Source organism: Bos javanicus, chromosome 12, assembly GCF_032452875.1.
Source record: "Bos javanicus breed banteng chromosome 12, ARS-OSU_banteng_1.0, whole genome shotgun sequence".
NCBI lineage: Eukaryota > Metazoa > Chordata > Mammalia > Artiodactyla > Bovidae > Bos > Bos javanicus.
Genome location: NC_083879.1, coordinates 79,239,658 through 79,247,089, shown reverse-complemented (window position 1 = coordinate 79,247,089; position 7,432 = coordinate 79,239,658). Strand labels below are relative to the sequence as shown.

General features: G+C 43.6%; 1 long non-coding RNA gene across 1 annotated transcript; it reads right to left on the bottom strand.

Moving 5' to 3' along the window:
* Positions 1-895: 895 nt before the first annotated feature.
* LOC133258575 (uncharacterized) lies at positions 896-5,361 on the bottom strand. Its single transcript, XR_009740083.1, has 2 exons — positions 5,187-5,361; positions 896-1,476 (listed from the first exon to the last, which is right to left on the bottom strand). It is a non-coding gene; the product is annotated as an uncharacterized LOC133258575 (long non-coding RNA).
* Positions 5,362-7,432: the final 2,071 nt, after the last annotated feature.

Sequence of the window (7,432 nt, the reverse complement as noted above, 5' to 3'; positions counted from 1 at the left end):
AAACACCAATACAGTATACTAACACATATATATGGAATTTAGAAAGATGGTAACAATAACCCTGTGTACGAGACAGCAAAAGAGACACCGATGTATAGATCAGTCTTATGGACTCTGTGGGAGAGGGAGAGGGTGGGGAGATTTGGGACAATAGCATTGAAACATGTATAATATCATGTATGAAACGAGTCGCCAGTCCAGGTTCGATGCACGGTACTGGATGCTTGGGGCTGGTGCACTGGGACGACCCAGAGGGAGGGTATGGGGAGGGAGGAGGGAGGAGGGTTCAGGATGGGGAATGCGGGTATATCTGTGGCGGATTCATTTCGATATTTGGCAAAACTAATACAAATATTGTAAAGTTTAAAAATAAAATAAAATTTAAAAAAAAAGAATTTTAAAAATTAATTTGCTTTGACTACATACACCTCCAGTCTCAAAGAATTACAAAGTGTCAGACATGACTGAGCGACTAGAAGCATGACAACATATTCACTAACTTTTCTTGTATCCATTCGTCTGTTGATGAGCATTTGGTTGTTTCCATATCCTGGCTATTATGAATAATGCTGCAAAGATCATGGGACTATAGATGTCTCGTCAAGATCCTGATTTCAATTCTTTGAATATATACCCAGAAGTGGGATTCCCGGAGCATCTGGTAGTTCTATTTTTAATTTTTTGAGTGACCTTCGAACGGTTTCTCATAGCAGCTGCATCATTTAACATTCCCATCAAGAGTGTACAGGGTTCCAATTTTGCCATATCCTTGCCAACACTTCTCTTTTTAAAATTTTTTATAATAGCCTGACAGGTGTGAGGTGATACCTCATTGCACCTTTGATTATAATTAAAACCATTGTCACTCCACTGCTCTGAAATAGAGACCAATAGCCAAAATTAGACTTTTACTATGGATTAGAATTTCATATGCAAACTTTTCATCTAGCATTGCATTATTCTCATTTTCAGAGTTTAAAACATTTATATACATGATCTTTATATAGTCCCATGAATATACCAAATTTTTAAAAACATTCCCGATTTTTAACCATTTCAATTGTTTCTTAGTGATTAAATGATTGTGATATTTGCAACTGAGAACTGATGATAGAAGAAAGTAAACTGCAAAGCTACACATTGTAGGAAAGCGTGCTGCAGTGGTCACAAGGTTAAAATATGTGTTTAGTTCTACAGTTATAATTATTCTTAAAGGGGTAAAAATGTCATATACAAGCTTTAATTCTATTTCCGTGTCTGTGTATGTCAATTCTGGGAAACGTTCCTTATCCGACAGTTCGTTTAGGTTTATTCACTCAGCTTTGCCTTTGCAACAGTGCCACTGTCTGGTTAGAATTGGCCTTTACAGGCTGGTGTCCCACCTTGCTGGGTAACTTGTGATTCTGTTCCAGTGAGTGAATTCTGGTAAATCAATCTCAGCAGAGCACCACCCTGAAGATGTTGGTCTGATAGATGCTAGAGGACAAAAAGCATAGGGGATGCTTCAAAAACTAAGAAGTTATGTCAAGTATATAAACAAAAGAAACTAAAAGTGTTAGTTGCTCAGTCCTGACTCTTTGCTATCTCATGGATTGTAGCCTACCAGGCTCCTCTGTCCATGGGATTTTTCAGGCAAGAATCCTGGAGTGGGTTTCCATTCCCTTCTCCAGGGGATTTTCCCGACCCAGGAATCAAACCCAGGTTTCCTGCATTGTAGGCGGATTCTTTACCATCTGAGCTACCAGGGAAACAAAACCAACCTTGTAAACTTGGAATGCTCCTTTACTTCTAATTGACCCTTTCTCTTTTAGAAAGATGTAATGGAACTGTTTTTGTTTTTTTTTTTTTTAGTTGGAGCAGAGGGGAGACACTCAGTGTCAGGAACAGCTGGAGGAATCATCCTTGAACCACAGAAGGACGACTGTGCCATGACGTTTGCGTGTACATCTCTGGCACGTGCTCCTTTGTGGACTGCCATCCGCAGTTCCTGTGTCATTTCCATCTTCTACTGCCCTTCATTCCTGAGGGACCACCCTCCCTGTCCCCCAGATTTGACATTTCAGTGGATTCCGCAGGATGTACAACCTTCTTAGTTGAGGATTGAGGGAGGTACCCAAACTGGAGGGGGCAGGTGGTATGCCAGACTCTTCCTGGCTGTGAGGCAAAGCTAGGCACTGCGTGCGTTAAGAGCTAGGTCACTTGCAAGAAGTCTAATACAATAGGCTCTTAGGTTTTCTGAGCAATGTGTCTCGTGCACAATAGGTACCTCATAACTATTTAGGATTAATGGTTTCTAGGACTGGCATTACGGATGTTGTCTTTGCAGCCCACCATTCTGTCTACATGTACCTGTGTGTGCTCCGTCGTGTCTGACTCTTTTGAGACCCCATGGACTGCAGCCTGCCAGGCTCCTCTGTCGTTGGAATTTTCCAGGCAAGTATACTAGAAAGGATTGCCATTTCCAGTAGTCCAGATCTCCAGCGGATCTTCCTGACCTAGGGATCAAACCCAGGTCTCTTGCGTCTCCTGCATTGGCAGGTGGGTTCTTTACCACTGCCCCACCTGGGAAACACACCATTCTGGATAGAGAGATGAAAATTTTGAGACAACAAGCCATCCCTGTACTTCTAAGTATGACTCTATCCGAGGAAACAATCTAATATTGTCAATTTCCTACCAGAGTGCAGTTTCCCGTTGTTTACGCTGAATCCTGTTGAGCATACGTACATGACGACTGCTCAGACGATTCCCCGTGGCACCCCCTCAAATGGGAAGGCATCTGTTTGGTCTCAGCTGGGAAGGCATGCTAAAAACGTCCTCACTTTGTCATTGAATCAGTTTTTTTGGAACGTGTACTCTCCAAACGAGATGCTCCTTACATTTCTTTTTTAGTGAGGTGTTTCACATTTACCGTCTATTTCTGGAGGATGCAGGGTCTTTGAATACAAGGTAAGGACTTGTTTTTGCTAGCTAAAAATAGTCACTGTTTTAATTACAGAGTGAAATGATCAAAGAGGAGAATTTCTTCACCAAATATCTGAAAAGATTTACTCCTGAGATAAAAATTGATGCGGACACATGGAAATATTATCTCAGCAGAAAAATCACTTTCCACTCTAAGTCAGAAAAGAGTGTAACAAAGCTGAACCCCAAAGGAGGTTTTTAATAGCTTGGTTTTTGACAATAAGCTGAAAATTTACTTCTAAACAATGGCGGGGGAGTGGGGGTGGGGTGGGAGGGTGGAGGTTGGGGTGAGGGATGGGGAATCAGGTTATATAGAAGCTTATAATAAGGGGCAGGTAGTCTGAACACCAAAAGAAAACCAGGAAATCTCAAGTTAAGGAATATATAGCCCTGTTGTGCTATATATATGTATGGGAAGATGCAAGAATCTGGGCTTCCTGAAATCATTCGTTTAATAATTATCTCAGCTATCTGGGACCAGCATCCTGTGATCTGATTTTTCGCATGCTTCACTCCTCCTCATAGTGGGGAGTGGTGGCAGACTGAGAGCTACCAGATCACAGGCATTGTTTTTTTTTTGCCTGGGCGCACTGTGGGTTCAGAAATTCACATTTGGAGGGCCAGAACAGCTGATGGCTGTGGCATCCTTGTTTATTGCTGTGGCAGGAAAGACTCCATTTTATAGGGCTGACATGCGGAGGCTGCCTGTGACCTCACAGCCAGCAGCTGGGACCCAGTGCTTCCTGCAGTGGGATCTTGGCGGCGTCTCTTTGAGTTCACTACAACCCCATGGCTTCCTCATCTGTATTCAACTCCCCCTAGGTCTTCAGAAGTGTCTCCACATTAAAAGTTCTTTCTGATTTTAACTTTTGTGTATAATCTGAACTTCTGGTCTGAGTCAAAACAATAACAACAACTACAAAAAACAACATTTATTGAAGGCCAGGGATAATCTGCCTGCAGGAGACACCGATACAGGATACTCGGGTTTGGGTTCAGGTTCAATCCCTGGGTTGGGAAGATCCCCTGGAGAAGAAAATGGTAACCGACTCCAGTATTCCTGCCTGGAAAATCCCACAGACAGAGGAGCCTGGCAGGCTACAGTCCATGGGGTCGCAAAGAGTCAGACACAACTGAGCATGAGGCTTCCCCGCGATTACAGACATTTTCATAAACATCTATGGATGATATATTACAAATCTCTGTATGAAGCTCAGAAAGGCAGAGCTTAAGACAACATGCCTGTTTGGCATGGATACTGCTGATTAAAAAAAAAAGGCCTAATGTCAGAGACGAGAGTTAAGTTTTATTTCAGCCCATGAAACAGCATTTCAGGGAGCTCTGAGAAATTGCTCCAAGCTGTTTCTGCAAGGGGAGGAGCTAGGAAATGTAGGAGTTTTGCAACAAAGGGCAAGTACTTGGGAACATCAAAAGATACAGCTAATTAAAGAAACTGGATATGTCCAGGGATTTAGGGCTTTTCTCTGAGAAGAGGCAAGAGCCAGGGCTCTCTGAGATCCTTCCTTTGATATGCACCTCAACTCTCCGGGGCCAGTATCCTGTGTTTTCACATGAGTTTCCTTAACGCTCAAAGCAGGGAGTGCCTGCACTCTGATGGCTGCTAGAAGGCAGGTGTTCTTTTCAGCCCTGAGTTCCCTCAGGGCTCAAGGTGGAGGGCTGCAAAGGCTGATGATTGTGACACCCTTGTTTACTGCTATAGCAGAAAATTCTCCATTGCTCAATACCTACATCACTGCCACTATGAAATCCTTCATGCAACGAAGCAGGGGTAATTTAGTAATTAAAGTAAGTCTAAGAACACATCCGATGCTCTTTGTACCGTCCACCTGATGAAGATGAACTTAGGACCAAACACTATTTGGTAAAGAATCCACCTGCCAAGCGGGAGGCGCAGGTCCAATCTCTGGGTCAGGAGAAGGAAACAGCAGCCCACTGCAGTATTCTTGCCTGGGAAATCCCATGGACAGAGGAGCCTGGTGGGCTACGTCCATGGGGGCACAAAAAATCCTACACGACTTAATGACTAACCAACAACAAACAGCAACCATGTTAGAACTAGTGAGTTCTAAGTTACCCCTTTAAACATGCTAATTTCCCCTCAAACTCATTTTGGGCTTTTTGCCTAGAGAATCCTCAGCTGTTGCTTCTGACTGTCTTGGCTCCATCCTTACCAGCCGACATCTGTCCTAAAATTGATTTACCTTCGCTTCCAGACTCCTTGGATCCCATCTTTGTGTCTCCATCACAAGCGTCACTCTGTGTGCTGTTAATCTCCTCCCCTCTCCCTTCTGCAGCTCTTTCTGCTTTCAGAGCCCTGGTATTGCAGGGCTCTTGTCATTGCCAGTTTGACCAGCCTCTTCTAGCTCTTAAGGGAAAGAAGACACCTCGTAGGGGTAGATTCGGTTTCCGTGTAACTCCGCTTGGCTGGCGGATGTTGTCTTTGTGCAAGGGAGGGTGCAGTCCTCATCTTGGATGACGTGGATTTGGCTGGAGGAGCATCAGTACATGTGTGAATTGGCAAAGGAGTCTACATGACCAGTCCCCCTGTGTGGGATTACAAAGTGGGTGTCAGGACAGGCACAGGGAGACATAAGTCAATGGTACTCAGGGGCAAAGCATTTACAACAAAGCTCTCAAGTTGGTGGGCATGTGAATCTCTAAGCATAAATCCCAAATACATCCAGTGACAGAGGTGAAGGTTGTTTTCAGCCTCCACTGTCTCCTCTTTCTGCCCACCTGATTTACATATGCTTTTCTAACTGAATGTTAGAAGTTTGAGTTAATACGAGGAGTTCCTGAAACTGACACAGATAACAATTTGCTATTAGAGACTTTTGGTAATTAAACTATTCATATTTTAAGATGATGCTTTGGAATTGTGGTGCCAGAGAAGACTCTTGAGAATCCCTTGGACTCCAAGGAAATCAAAACAGTCCATCCTAAAGGAAATTAACCCTGAATATTCATTGGAAGGACTGATGCTGAAGCTGAACTTCTAATACTTTGGCCATCTGAGGAGAAGAACTGACTCATTGGAAAAGACCCTGATGCTGGGAAAGATTGAAGGCAGGAGGAGAAGGGGATGACAGAAGATGAGATGGTTGGATGGCATCACCGACTCAATGGACATGAATCTGAGCAAACTCTGGGAGATGGTGAAGGACAGAGGAGCATGGCGGGTTGCAGTCCATGTGTTCTCAAAGAGTTGGACACTTGTAGCAACTGAATAACAAGAAGACTCTGGGCCCCACACTCCTTTCCTTCTGCCTGTTACTTTAAGAAGAGCTCCATGGTGCAGAGATTTTGTCTACAGGCTTTCACTTCTACTACATGTAAGGGTTAATTCTTTTTTCTTTGACCAAATCTTCGGGTCATGTGGGATCTTAATTCCCCAAACAAGGATCAAATCTGTGTCGCCTGTATTGGCAGTCATAACTACTGGACTGCCACGGAAATGCCAAGGGTTAGTTCTGATGGAGGTTACCCTCCTCTGGCCTATTGTTGAGTAAGACAAGACCCCATACTTTTCTTAAATAATTGAAATAAGCATAGAGCATAGAGGGTTGGACCATAAAGAAAGCTGATCGCTGAAGAATTGATGCTTTTGAACTGTGGTGTTGGAGTAGACTCTTCAGAGTCCCTTGACTGCAAGGAGATCCAACCAGTCCATCCTAAAAGAAATCAATCCTGACTATTCATTGGAAGGACTGATGCTGAAGCTGAAGCTCCAATACTCTGGCCATCTGATGTGAAGAACTGACTCATTGAAAAGACCCTGATGCTGGGAAAGATTGAAGGCAGGAGGAGAAGGGGGTGACAGAGGATGAGATGGTTGGATGGCATCACCGACTCGATGGATGTGAGTAAGCACACTCCAGGAGGTGGTGATAGACAGGGAAGCCTGGCGTGCTGCAGTCCATGGGGTCACAAAGAGTCGGACACGACTGAGCAACTGAACTGACAGAGCCCCTTAGGTATGCTTCACGGTTATTAAACACTAGTATCTACAGAGAAATAAGGGCAAAAGTAACAAGAGAAAAAACTGAGACTTTGCTAAGTCTCCCTGAAGAAGTCGCCACTGATGCTCATTGGAGCGAAACTCACCTTGTTTGCTTTCCTTTGCTACAAACTCCTCTCCTTGTTGACAAGCTTCATACAACCTTCTTTTCTTTTTTCCTTCCAGAATTAGTGGGCTTGGGTCTCCCTTTCTTATAAAATAAGGCCAACCCTACATCTTCACTTCTCGGTTGTTTGACTCTTGAACTTAAATGAGTCATCCTTTTAATTTTGGAGTTTTTTGATTAACCTCTTGGGGGCAGCAATCCCTCAGTTCTTTAGGATATATCCCCAGATTAGATGATGTTAAATTTCAAGTGAATCAGCATTGGCTTATGGGTTTTGTTTTTCCTATTCGAGTTTGTTATGATGTCACTCTGTTAATTTCTGC